The 13,079-nt window shown below is 51.4% G+C and overlaps 1 protein-coding gene across 1 annotated transcript in view; it reads right to left on the bottom strand.

Annotated features, from left to right (window-relative positions):
* Ddc (dopa decarboxylase) overlaps positions 1-7,993 on the bottom strand; it is a 65,813-nt gene extending 57,820 nt beyond the window's left edge. Inside the window, exon 1 of the mRNA XM_004630526.2 lies at positions 7,878-7,993. The gene's annotated coding sequence lies outside the window, so the exon portion shown is untranslated. The remainder of the gene's footprint in view (positions 1-7,877) is intronic.
* Between the last annotated feature and the right edge of the window lie 5,086 nt (positions 7,994-13,079).

Here is a 13,079-nt window from a genome sequence, read left to right as displayed (position 1 = left end):
AAGACAGAATATGCATATTAATTATGGATGAAAGATTTTATTCCTTCCAAAATTTTCTATTAAAAGCTCTCTAATAATTGACAAATAACAAAATCTGACTACTATACTTATAATTACAAATTTCTAAAAATTGTAATAGAGTTACTATAATTTAATTTGGCCAGAGATTTAGAGGGCACACTTGCTTTTACGAGGATGCTTATGTGTACGTGTATTTGTGTGTTTGTGTGCCTTTCAATGAACAGCTGTTACTCCTTTTGCTTTTTTGATGATTTGTTCTAAATACAAGCTGAGACATGGACTCAGAAGCATGCCTTTTCCTAGATTATTAGGTAGTCAACGTGATATTAAAATTTATTTATACACAGTGCATCGTAAGGTTTAAGCTAATTATAAGTTCCCTAGAGTGGGAAAAATTATGAGAGGAGCCCAGTCGATGAATGAGAGGTGTGGCCAAGCTTTTTGTGCATTAATGAAGGGCTCCCAATAATCTCAACAGTCTCTCAGGAGACACCTCAGCAAATTGGTCTGTTTTTCCAAGAAAGTTACAATAAAGTTTTCTCTTTAAAGATGGTTTTGTTTTAGATTTAAAAAAAAAAAAAAAGATAGTTTTGGTACAAAGCTAAATTAAGAATCAAAGGTTTTCATATGTGTATGGCAATTCGCTATTGTTAATCTCATGGTATATTAAGTGTATTTATGATTCCAGGTCTACACGCCTTTCGAAATGTAAAACAAAGATTGCTTATTGGGATCAGACTTTTTCTCAGATTCTAACTTCTGCCTTTAACAAAAACTTGTGATGTATATCTAATTTAAGGATGACTAATTAGATTTTAAAAAGTATGGATTAGATAAAGATGATTGATTAAAGGTGTTATGTCAAAACAAAAAATATTTAAAGTATATCACAAAATGTCCTCAGGATTGTCTTACTATAATGTTGTATATGGTTTTGATTTCTAAATTTCTGTGTAAAACTAGGTAACTTCTGTCTGTTAACATTCCAAAATATTAGAATATCCATGGACAATTATGAAATGAACTAACAGAAGCTTAAAGAAAATGCTCATTAAACAAAACAGGGAAAATAGTAGGGAATACACGTGTGTACACCTAGATTAATTGTTCAGAAAGCTCCATTTACATCGAATTTATTTTAAAAAAAGAAAAAAGAATGAAACCTGCCAGACAGATCTTCTGCTGCAGGCTGTTACTGGACAAAAGAAATACCGAAGAAGTGATTTGGGTGCCAACTTGACAAAACCTAGAAAATGAGCAAATGTAAATCATTTGAGAGAAAAATACTACCAACTTGATGCTTGCTATGGTGGCTTTGTGGTCGGTTCTGGTAAGTGTTAAAGGTAATTTTAATTGTTGGCCTGACATTCCAGGGAAGCACTTATTCTACTGAGCCATCTCCCCAGCCCAGGCCTTACGTTCCCAAGCCACCGCTCAATAGAGGAGGAGGTCCCTGGTGGGATGCTACTGTACCCATATGTGTTACAGAAAGCTCCCGGCTGCCCGGCCCCTCTGATGCCCAGGCACCAGCAGGGCCAGCGGAAGAAGGAACCAGAATTCCATTCTCCGAGATTGAAGTAGAAGGCTGGCTATTTGCATTGAGAATGGAGCTCATTGCTTATCTATAGTAAATAATAACACTGGGGGCAAGGCAGGAAAAAAGGGACTTTATCTTCTCCAAGGAAGAAACTTTAAAGGTACAGCTGCTGATGGACCGTTTCCACCACCAGAGCTGCCACCCTGCCAGAATACCGATGTTGCTTATCTCAGTGATTGCACGCACTGAAAAGTCTGTAGAGGAGAAGCAGTTGGGTGTTGTTAGTACTTCCCATAGAAGCGTCGTAGATTGGAGCCCTCGTGGCTCTGCCCGGACAGCAGAAGGGAAGGAGTTAAGATGGAAAGAGAATGGCAGTGTTGAGATTTATACTAGCACTAAAAATGCCGATGATACAATATTGTGGCATGGAGGAAGAATGTCCCCAAGTATCCCTCGTGTTTTTGGGGGACCAATTCAACATCATCTTTGGAAGTTAGTTACCTCATTAAATCATATGCCAGCATGGAAAGATTATATATGGAGGAATCAATCCTCCACAATTTACATCTAAAATTTATTTATTTATGTATTTAGGACAGGGTGTACAGGGTCTCTGCGTAGATTGGACTCACAGTGATCCTCCTGCTTACAGCCTCCCACGTGCTGGGATTACAGGCACGCCACCATGCCCAGTGTCAATCACCATCTCTGTGTGCCCCGGGGGCGGGGCCCGTGCTGCAGCCTGGGGATTGAACTCCCTGCCCCTGTGTCTGCCTAAGCAGGTGCTTTAATCCACTGAGCTCTTTGGCTGGCCGTACATCTAAAATTTAAAAGGAACTCAGTGCATTTTGCTCAGGCATGTGTTCACCTCCATTACCTGTTGCCTGTAGGACCCAGTTATTGGAACCCTTCTAACTACACCAGTATATGCCACAATTGTTCTTTGTATACATGTCTAAATTCTATTAGTCTCAACTTTTCTAGGGTAGTATTTATATTCTCAGGGCAAGGACCGGAATTTGGCTTCCTGCACAACTACAACGCCCGAGGCAAGACTCCCCTCCCATGATGCTGTTCCAACATTTGCTGGAGGTGCTAAGAAGAGACCAAAAAGAACGACCTGACATTTAATGGCCACATCTTTAGGAATAATAACCATCACAGCCACAGCTGCTACAGCCAGGGTAGCGTTGAGCCGCGGTGTGCAAACTGTTCACTCTGTGCAGCAGGGGCACGAGGACTCAGAACAGTTATGGACGTCCCAAGGACACACAGACTCAGGGTTAAATATTAAATGATTTAGAACAACTGCTGTAGTGCTAGGAGATCAAGCTGTTAATCTGTAATGCCAGCTTCATAAAATGTATTGGAATACCTCTTCTTCTGTGTAACTCCAATTCCACGGAATCAAACTTGTTTCCCACGGGAAAATTTTAAAAAGCATTTATTGTGTCATGCTCACATTACCTCTGAGATCCTGTCTTTTCAGCAACATATTGATAATACTTTTGCAAAACAATTGTCAGAACTGTCTGATCAGTTACAAGGCATGTCCAATGGCGGTGAAAACCTTAATCTTCATGCCGTTCCCTGCTTCAGTGGGGGTGTAATAATTACCTTTGTCAGCTCTGTACTGTTGGTATATCCTGCTTAGCTTGGTGACAAGGCAACAAGCCATGGATTGAGAAATCTGCGGTCCTCACCCTAATGCTTCAAAAAATTTCAGCATAAAAACAAAAATGGGGAAGTACAGAAATATAGATACGAGACAAAAGCCTAATGTCCCGAGGGAGCAAGGAGCAATAAGCAGAGTCCAAGGAGCACTGAGGTCTCTCTTGTAAACTCCATCAGCTGAGATTCAAGGCTGCAGATAGCAGCTCCTCCTTTTTGCACCCTGTCTATTCTTTGACCCCTTGCTTGAGATGTTGTCAGCTAGCATTGGGTAAATTTAGTTAAGTAAATGCTGAAGTCAGTAGAGAGAGTAGTTTGTGCTCAGCAAAGTAGTCATGCGTCCTCCTTAGCCTGTCTTTAACCCCCAATAAATATGAGATGTTTCTGTGACTCTGGCTCGGGGCTCACTTGGAGAGAGATTCATGTTAGTGAGACCTCTGGAGCTATATTCCTTGGGTCTTCTCATCATTTCTTTCGACTCTGACTGACAACATACAACAGTAGTGTTTTACCTTGCTCCTCCCTAGCAAGGGTGTGGACGTGTTCCCGGGCCCAGGGCTGGGGTGAGCGCACCTGCAGTCTCTCAGTCTGGACCAGGTTAGCTCTGCGGAGAGGAGGAAGTGGACACAGGGAGACCAGGCTGTCCACATGCTGTGCGGGGCTTGAAGGAGACCACCTCCCCACCAGCACCCCTCAGGGCCAGCTGCATCCCACTGCCTGCTGGGCATTAGCTTGCTCTCTGTCTTCCTCCAGAAACTCCTCCCAGCATCAGAGAAGGACAGGAGCTGCGCTCCTGAGATGCTGGGAGCCCCTCTCCCAGCCCCTCTCCCCTGTATACCCCCGAGGCCAGTGCAGCCAGCACAATGGCCTCCTACCAGAGGAGGGTTGCTTCTACCTGGCTGCAGCATCTGTGACCCCTGGGCGCCAGGAGACAGGAAAGGGAGCTCCAGGGACCAATCTTGTCCCCTGGGAAATGCCCAGGTGCCCTCTGGGCAGCACAGGCCGGCACCCTTGCTCAGGGATGAGGCAGCCTGGGCCTGGGGACACTGCAGGCTGCTAGCTGGAGCCTGGGGGTGGCCATGAACACGGACACTGCCTTCCCAGCCCGAGGCAGCCAGACCCTGCCATGGCACCTTCTCTGCGGCCAGTCTCAGAGGCAAATACAACTCACTGCAAAGCAATCTGAAGGCAGCGGGGCTGACCAGGCCCCTGGGAGACAGAGGACTCAGGTGACCTGAGCTCCCTTCCCTTGCACCCTGGAGGCAGGAGGCCCTGTAGGGCTTGCTGGGCACTGGGCAGCGTTTTCAGGGCTGAAACCTAAGCTTCCCCTGTTCCTTTGCTCAACCACCAGAGCACCCCCACCTTTGTGGACCACACAAGGGATCGAGCCCAGGGCCTTTACACTGACCTATGCCCTCAACTCTTTTTGATTAATTTCTGTTTTGAGCTAAGATCTCACTGTGTTGCCAAGGCTGGACTTGAACTTGTGATCCTCCTGCCTCAGCCTCCCATAGTGCTATGCCTCAGGTGGGTGCCACCACGCTGGCCAGCTCCCAAGGACTGAGCACCCACTGTGTGCCTGGCCCTTTCCCGAGGATGATGCACGCAGCACGTGCAGCCGGCTGACCTCCAGAGCACACCCAGTCACCATCCCCACATCGCGCACCCCAGCTGCTGCCCACAAGCCAGCCTAGAAATCCTGGTCCCTAGGGGCATTTGGCTCTGTCACTGTGGCTGCCGGGACGCCAGTCTCCAAAGCCAGGGGAAGTTCCTGGCTCTTTCTTGGACTTGTTGCTCAGCAAAGACTCGTGAGATCAAGCTGGCCCTAGTTGGTGCCTAATGTAAAAAGTTCCCTGATTGCCGCTGCGCCCTTGTCCTCAGCAACATCTCTTCCCCTGAGGGCAGAGAATCAACGAGGGGACACCAGCCACACTGCCCCACCCACCCAACCCCAGACCTTGTGCTCAGCCACGCAGGAGCCCCCTGCTGCGAGGACAAAGAGCTGTACTCACAGGGTGCTGTCCACTCCCGCTGGCTCCCTGGTGACAGTGGAAAGGCACATGGAGTCATTGCCCTTTATGTAGAGGAGCGTCTGCTCCGAAGCCAATCAGCGCGGCCGGCTCTGCATATTTACTAAGCACTTCGCTAGCTGCTAGCTACCGGAGCCTCCCAGAGCTGGGAACGGAGGGGGGGTGGCGGGGCCGGGAGGGGCAGGGCCCATGTCCCTGGTCACTGTGCAGATACAGACTGGGTGCCTCAGCTCAGGGCATACTTGGGCAGCTCAGCAGTCACTGCAGCATGCTTGGCAGGGGCAGGAGCCTTGGGAGGCTGTGGGACCCTCCCCTTCTCAGGCCCCAGGCACTTGGATATCTACTTCTGACCAGACAGAGACTGCAAGGCCAGGGCACATCGAGTGGTTAGTCGGAAATGCCTGTCTGCAGTCCTGCTCTGCTCCAGGCTGTGGGCACCCAGGGCCCACTCGGGGCTCTGGTTCTCCCTGTGGGGTGGCACAGGGAAGTGCGCCACCATGGGCTGTCACTGCAGACAGACACAGTGCTCAGCTCCTCTCAGCAGAAGCCTGCAGCTCTGGAGAAGGGGCTGCTGGGCAGCCACAGGAGGGGGATGAAGGGTTGCTCTGGCGGCAGCAACGTTCAGACTCCTGTGCCCTGACTGCATGCACACACGCGTGCACAAACACAGAGAGGCACATACATGCAACTCAAATGTAGACCCACACGTGTTTGTGGCTGTGCACATGCACCCACATGTGCATGCACACAGGCAGGCTCTGCGCAAGCACACACGGGCATACATCAGCACATGTGCATACATGTGTCCAAGCAAATGAGCACATGCCAATGTGCACACATGTATGCTCGGTGTGCACATGCATGCACACACGGGGTGCACACGTTCTACATGCACAGTGTAGGACACACATGTGCATGCACAGCAATGCACCACGCACATGCACCACACCATGCGCACACAGCTGGTGACTGTGTTGCTTCATGAACCATTTGGTCATTTTTAACACCTGAAGGTTACAATCTAGGTTCTAAGCACCACGTCCAACTCCACGAGCACATCAGCATGGAGAGCTCTTGGGCACTGGGCCGCGCTGCCTCCTGGCTCTGCCCAGAAGGCAGGAGCAGTTGGGGGTCCGGCCCCTGTCATCCTGGACCCACCAGCCTGCTGCCCTGAGGGAGGGGATGGCCCTAACCCACCGCTGCAGCTGCGAAAGCTCATGCCAGCCCCTCCCCTCTCCTGTCTTAATTCTCACGCTGGTGAGCCGGCTGTGGTCAGAGATGAAGCACGAGAGCCTTGTCTAGACAGAGCCGCCACAGCCCGGTGCGTTGGAGCTACCGCCCCAGGCCCAGTAAAGGCCGCTTGTCTGACCCCGAGGACTCTGGGCACCCTTGAGGGGCCGGTAGGACCTCTGACTTCTCAGCTCACATCTTGGTTACTTTTCTCTTGTTGCTGGGACAAAACACCCAATAGCAAAGTTAAGGAGGAAAGGTTTATCTAGCTCACCGTTTATAGAGGTTTCAGTCCATACTTGGCTGGCTCCAAGGCAGAGTGGCACAGGGCAGGGGACGGCTATTTGGAGCATTGGAAGACAGCAAAACAGCAAGAGCCAAAAGGGAGGCTCAGGGGCAGAAAGCAGCCTCTCTCCTTTCCCTTCCCTCCACTCCTCTACCCTTCCCTCCCCTCTCCTTCTTTATATGGCTTTCAGGCTGCCTGCCCCACAGTAGGTGTAGCACTCACACCCATAATCCCAGCAACACTCACACCCATAATCCCAGCAGCACTCACACTCATAATCCCAGCAGCATTTACACTCTAATCCCAGCAGCATTCACACCCAAAATCCCAGCAGCACTCACACCCATAATCCCAGCAACACTCACACCCATAATCCCAGCACTGGATCATGAATCAATCACAAACTGTAGAGGCCCCCCAAGACTGCATGAGACTTTGGGGGGACACCTGGGCCCAGATCATAACAGCCTGTACTGCTCAGGTAACACTGTGGAGACCAGGAGAAGAGGCCCTCACAGCCTGCAGGTGCCCCTCGGGTGGAAGATGGACTCCCACTGCTCACTCATCTCCCACACATGCACCCAGCACGCCCATGACGCAGATGGGAGCCCATGAGAACCTGGACAGTCGGGTGCTGTTAAACTCCACTCACAGAGGGAGACACAGGGCTGGGGCGGTCGTCGCCCAGGGCCACCCGCGTGGGACATGGCAGAAGAAGGAGGACCTGTGTCTTTCAGTGTTTGCTATGAAGGCACTCACAAGAGTGTGCATGTGTGCATACCCATGACCATGTGCACATGTGTCCACAAGTGCTGGTGAATGTGTGCAGACACCTGTGCAGGTGTACATGTATGAACATGTGTGTCCACATGGGCACATGAGCATGTCTCCCTGTGCACAAGCATGTGTGCACCTGCATAGCACCTGCCGACCCACACAGTGTGGCAGCCTCTGCCCAGCCCTCCACATGGAGGAAGGCTTCGGCCTGCAGTGGTCCACCGGCCCGTAGTCCCAGGAGCCATCCCCTCCCTGGGTGGGGCCCAAGAGTCACGGTGTCTGGTCACTTGCATCTGAGAAAGCACAAAAGCAGAGACTTGCTCACCAGGAACACTGCCTCCTCACGGGTCCTGGCGGAGGCCTTACAACTGGGCACTGGCAGTGGAGAAGCGGCCTGGCTGGGGTGGCTGTGGCACTGTGTCTTGGGACTGTGCGTCTTCGTCCTTGCCCTTTAGTCAGGTGCTGGTTAAACATTAATCATTAATCGGCGGTGGTAAAGGCCCAGGACACAAGAGGTACAGCTGGGCCTCCCCCAGGAAGGGCTTTCCGGCAGCCCATTGCCCTCCAGCCTGAGCTTGGACCGGTCTTCCACATGGCCCTGAGTACTTGTTCCTGGGCACCAAGGCGCTGGTGCCAGAACGTCAGCCCCACCTGGTCACTGTGTGAACTCTGGTGCTGCAGGAACCCCCTAGGTGACTTGCCCTTGCAGAACCCTGAGGCTAAGCACTGTGCCCGGGAAGTATAGCTGGGGCTCCAGCTACAGGGGATCACTGCCGCCCGAAAGCCCCCTTCCCCACAGGGCCACTGCAGGGTCAGCTGGGACACGGCACTGTGAGTGACATAGCGCCAGTTCCCAGAGGAAGCAAAATTGCCATTCCCACAGGGCTGGAGACACGGCACTGAGCCCTGGCGTGGTGTTGTGGCAGCCCTTGCAGTTGGGCTCCAGGCTGCCGGGCAGGGAGGCTGTGTGTGGGGCAGTCTCTCGAGGACAGGGTGGCTGTGAGCAGGGCCATGTGTGATGGTGAGGGACAGAGGGCTCTGTGCTTTCCTGAGGGGAGTATAGAGCAGAGGGGCTGAGAGCTGAGGCATCCTGCTGTGAGGACTGGGACCTCAGGGACAGGAGCAGTGGCCCTGAGGGGACCCCAAATCTCTGCCATAGACATTGGATGGAAGGAAGGGGAGGGTGTGAGGTAGGGGAGGGAAGAGGTGCACATGCGCTCTATGCCTGGGCTCCTTGCTGGGAGCACAAGTGACACCCTGGTAGAAGGACACCAGGGGGGGACAGCACTGAGATAGTCCTGAGACTGGAGAGTTCAGTGCCACCCAGGCCTAGTGACCAACTCCAAAGAGCTGTGGGAAGTGGGGTGTACAAGCTACAGTGCACACATGCACCCCATAGCAAGGGAGGGCGCTGGAGGTCTAAGGGAAGTAGCTCCTAAGGGCTCCCTGTGTCCCAGGATTGTGCTGCTCTCGTGGGAGATGTGAGTCTGAGAGAGGTGAGGCTGCTCCTGCTTCCGCTGGTCTTCCTGCTGAGGAACAGCACAGACCCAGGGAGCAGGAAGCGGCAGGATGCTTTGTGTGTGTGTGTGTGTGTGTGTGTGCGTGTGTGTGTGCGCGTGCGTGCACATGTGTGCAGCCAGGAGACTGCACAACCACACAGCCCACGGCTGGTGACTGCTGGGGCAGCACTGGCTCCTGTGTGACACACAGAGAATTCAGCCCAGAGCTGTGTCACGTGTCAGGGAGTGGTTGGGGGGAGACAGCAGGCGGCCTTGTGAGGCCTGCATCTCTTTCGCGGTGTGGTATGTGCCTGAGGAGAGCACATGGAGAGAAAACATTCTCTCCGGCTTTCACAGAGAGCACAATGGCCAAGCAATGGCCGTGACTCATCCACATGGCTGACACTGACAGAGGATCTACACACTGCGGTACAGGCTTTCAGGGTAAATCCTGAGGGGATCTGACTGACCTTATCAGAACAAAAGTTACATTTCTTGTTATATAGGTCTTGCTTTATCTTGGTTTTAACTATCCAGCAGAAAAGTATAAAAACAAAGTATAAAAAGTAAAGCCATTTTCATATGCTGAGCTGCAAAAGGCTCAAGTGAACAACTTCTGACCTTGCTAGCCCTGCGGAGAACCCACTACTATTATGGACTACTGGACATATTGGATTACTTTGCAGAATTCACACACCTACAATATTTGAATAGCAATGGAATACCCTTCTCTGACAAAAGTAAACAAAAAAGGAGGATATAAATGAAGGACCATTTTGTAGTGAAGCAATATATATCTGTATATACAAAATAGGGTAGATATCCGGCTACTTTCTCTTAGTTCAATGAGAAGAAAGATTTGTACTAATAGTGTTTATTTATTTTTTTTAAATTTATTTATTTATTTAGTATGTGTGTGTGTGGTCAGCTCAGCCCACCAGGGGACGGGGCTGGCTGGCATGTGGTGCTGGGGGATTGAACCGCGGTCCCTGTGCTTTGCTGAGCTTGTTCTAAGTAGGTGCTTTAGACCACTGAGCCATCTCACCAGCCCTGTACTAATAGTGTTTAGACAAGATATTGTATTTGCATCTTGTACTATGAATAGCTACTATGAAGACAACAATATGCAATGTATTAATTATTGTTACTGTCCTATTAACCTGTTTTGAAACTGTCTCATTGCTATTTCTTTCTTGATAAAATTAATTAAAAAAAACCAAAGGGCTTGGGCTGGTGAGATGGCTCAGTGGTCTAAAGCACCTACTTGGAACAAGCTCAGCAAAGCACAAGGACTGTGGTTCGATCCCCCAGCACCACATGCCAGCCAGCCCCACCCCCTGGTGGGCTGAGCTGGCCACACACACACACACAATAAATAAATAAATAAATAATTAAAAAAAAAAGAACTTTAAAAACAACAACAACAACAACAACAACAAAAAACCAAAGGGCTTATTTTCATTAGCATATGTTTGGGTGCCCAAGTGCACTCATGCAGGGATGGGTCGACATGGGCCTCGCAGCTTGGCCTCTGTGGCTTCCTGCCCTGTCACTTGCAGGTCCCCGCTGTCTCCATGAAGTGCATCTCCTGTTTTCCTATGCTTTTATTTCATTCTTTAAGCCATTTATGTGTTGGGCTTCTCCTGGGAGAGAAAGCGCGTGATGTTCAACCTTGCTGCCTGTTCACTCCACTACGCAAGCATTCTGCGCTCTGGCTCATCCCCGGCCCAGCACGCCACCCGCGTCCGTCCCTCCTCACCGGTGGGCGGTGCTCCACTGAGCATTACGGCACGTGTTTTAGGTCTACTTTCTGGTTGTCGGACATATAGACTATTTCCAAAATTCAGCCTTTTTGATTTGTGCTGCTCTAAACATTCGTATATGGCTACAATGTGTTTTTCTTTTTCTTTTTTTTTTTCAGTTTAGAGCAGAGAAAGGTAAGGATGGGAAGTAAAGCTCTGGCTGGAAAGCAGTGGCATGAAGCTTGAAGCAATAAGACAGGAGAGCATTACCCAGCAAGCATTACAGAAAAAGTGAGCCGTGGTGGGCATGGGGAGTGACCTCTGAGGATGCGGGGACACTTTGGGGGTGTCATGGAGGTGGGGCTCTGGCATCTTTATCTGCTTCCTCTGCTCTGCTTCTGGCCAGCCTGAACCCGGCGGCTCTGCTCTGCCACACCTGTCTGCCACACTGCTCCTGCCTTGGAGCCGCCGACCATGGACCGACCCCTGTGACCCATAAGCCACCGTAAACCCCTCCACGTTGCATTGTGGGTGTCAGGCATTGTCTTGCGGCCTCAGAAAAGTGAATGAAAGAGCTATGTAGTAGCATCATTGTGGCCAGCCGCTTCTCGCAGTAGACAGATCTACACAGGAAGTGGCACCAGTGGCTCCGCTTACATTTCCTGCCTTTCTTCTTGGTGGCCTTGTGGCCTGCAGAATTGTGGAGAGACTTAGATGTAAAGGAAGGGAAGAAGCCTGTGGTGCCACCTGACAGAGGCAGCTCATGGAAACGTGGCACCGTGTCCCACCCACCTCAGACCTGACAGTGTGGCTTCTGATGTGTCCCCAAAGCCAAGAGCCCACGACAGGGAAACATGAGCCAGGGCAGCTGCAACGGCACAGCTGACAGCACTGAGGAGAGAGGGCTCTGTGGCAGGAAGTGGCAAGGGTGAGGAGATGAGTCCAAAGGGACAGGAGTGCTGCGAGGGAAGAGGGAAGCGGAGCGATGCGGCTCTCCTGTAACAATGTTTCCTCTCATGTATTTGGCTGTTGCAGGGTCTCACTATGAAGCTCAGACTCATGGTGATCCTCCTGCTTTCAGCCTCCCCAGTGCTGGGCTTACAGGCTGTGCCACCACGCCTGGACTCTGTGGCCAGTGGGGCTGGTATGGCCCATGGTGCCTGGGATCGAACCCTAGCTGCTGCACTTGCCTAAGCAGGCGCTTTAGTCCACTGAACAATCTTGCTGGCCCCTAAATTCTTAAAAATATAAACACTTTGTATTTTTCAGGTACCTGCATGTGTCCATGCAGCAGAGCCCTGGACACCCATCAGCCTCAGGGAGCACGGCAGACTGCCACTGTGCTGCACGGGGTCACCTGGCCAGGCGCGTCACCGCCGCGTGCACCTGTGGGCCATGCACGTGGAGGGACTCCCATCTCAGATCTGGAGCCCAGCTGGGCCAGCTCCACATGCTGCCCAGACACTGATGTCCCCCTGCAGAGCTGGACGCACAGGGCGCCTCCCAGGGCCCCCCACAGTGTGCGAGCGCACACATACAATACACATGCAAGCTCACATACATGCACACACATATGTACACACATATGGATATATATACAAATGCACACACACTCATACAAACACACATTCACAGGCACACACACATACTCTCATACATACATACACACTGACATGCACTCACATGTACACACAAGTCACACTCACAAGCACTCACACACTCATACATGCACTCATGCACACACGCTAGCACACACATGCGCTCACACACATCCACATCCACATTCACACACTCACAATACACACAGGCACTCACACACCCTCACACTCATACACATACACATGCAGTCAGACATGCGCGCGCGCGCACACACACACACACACAGAACTCCCACCCTCCTGCGTGTTCCATGGTCAACGAGAACTCGCTGTGTGGCTCAGACTGAGCTTCCGCTTGCAGTTAGCTAAATATGAGTGGCCATGTGTCACTGTCACACTGCACAGGCCGCGAGTGGGCCGAGGCACGTGCAGGCTCCACGGTCGTTCCTGAAGCCTTCCCAGCAGTCCCCCGGCCGCCTGCCCACCCCTTGTGCTCCCCTCAGCAGCCGTGCATGCTCCAGCCCTTGCGGTCCCCAACAGGTGTGCGTGGTGAGCTGCAGAGCAGCCACAGGGGCCTGCCCGGGTGGACCCCCACCTCCCCCCGGCACCAAAGCCTGCAGCCCACTCTGTGCTGTACACACAAGTCCCTTACGGGAAATGCAGGTTTTGAGCAGATCTCGTGCAATCC

This window comes from Octodon degus, unplaced genomic scaffold (assembly GCF_000260255.1).
Source record: "Octodon degus isolate 3935 unplaced genomic scaffold, OctDeg1.0 scaffold00035, whole genome shotgun sequence".
Lineage (NCBI taxonomy): Eukaryota > Metazoa > Chordata > Mammalia > Rodentia > Octodontidae > Octodon > Octodon degus.
This window is presented reverse-complemented; position numbering and strand designations above follow the sequence as displayed.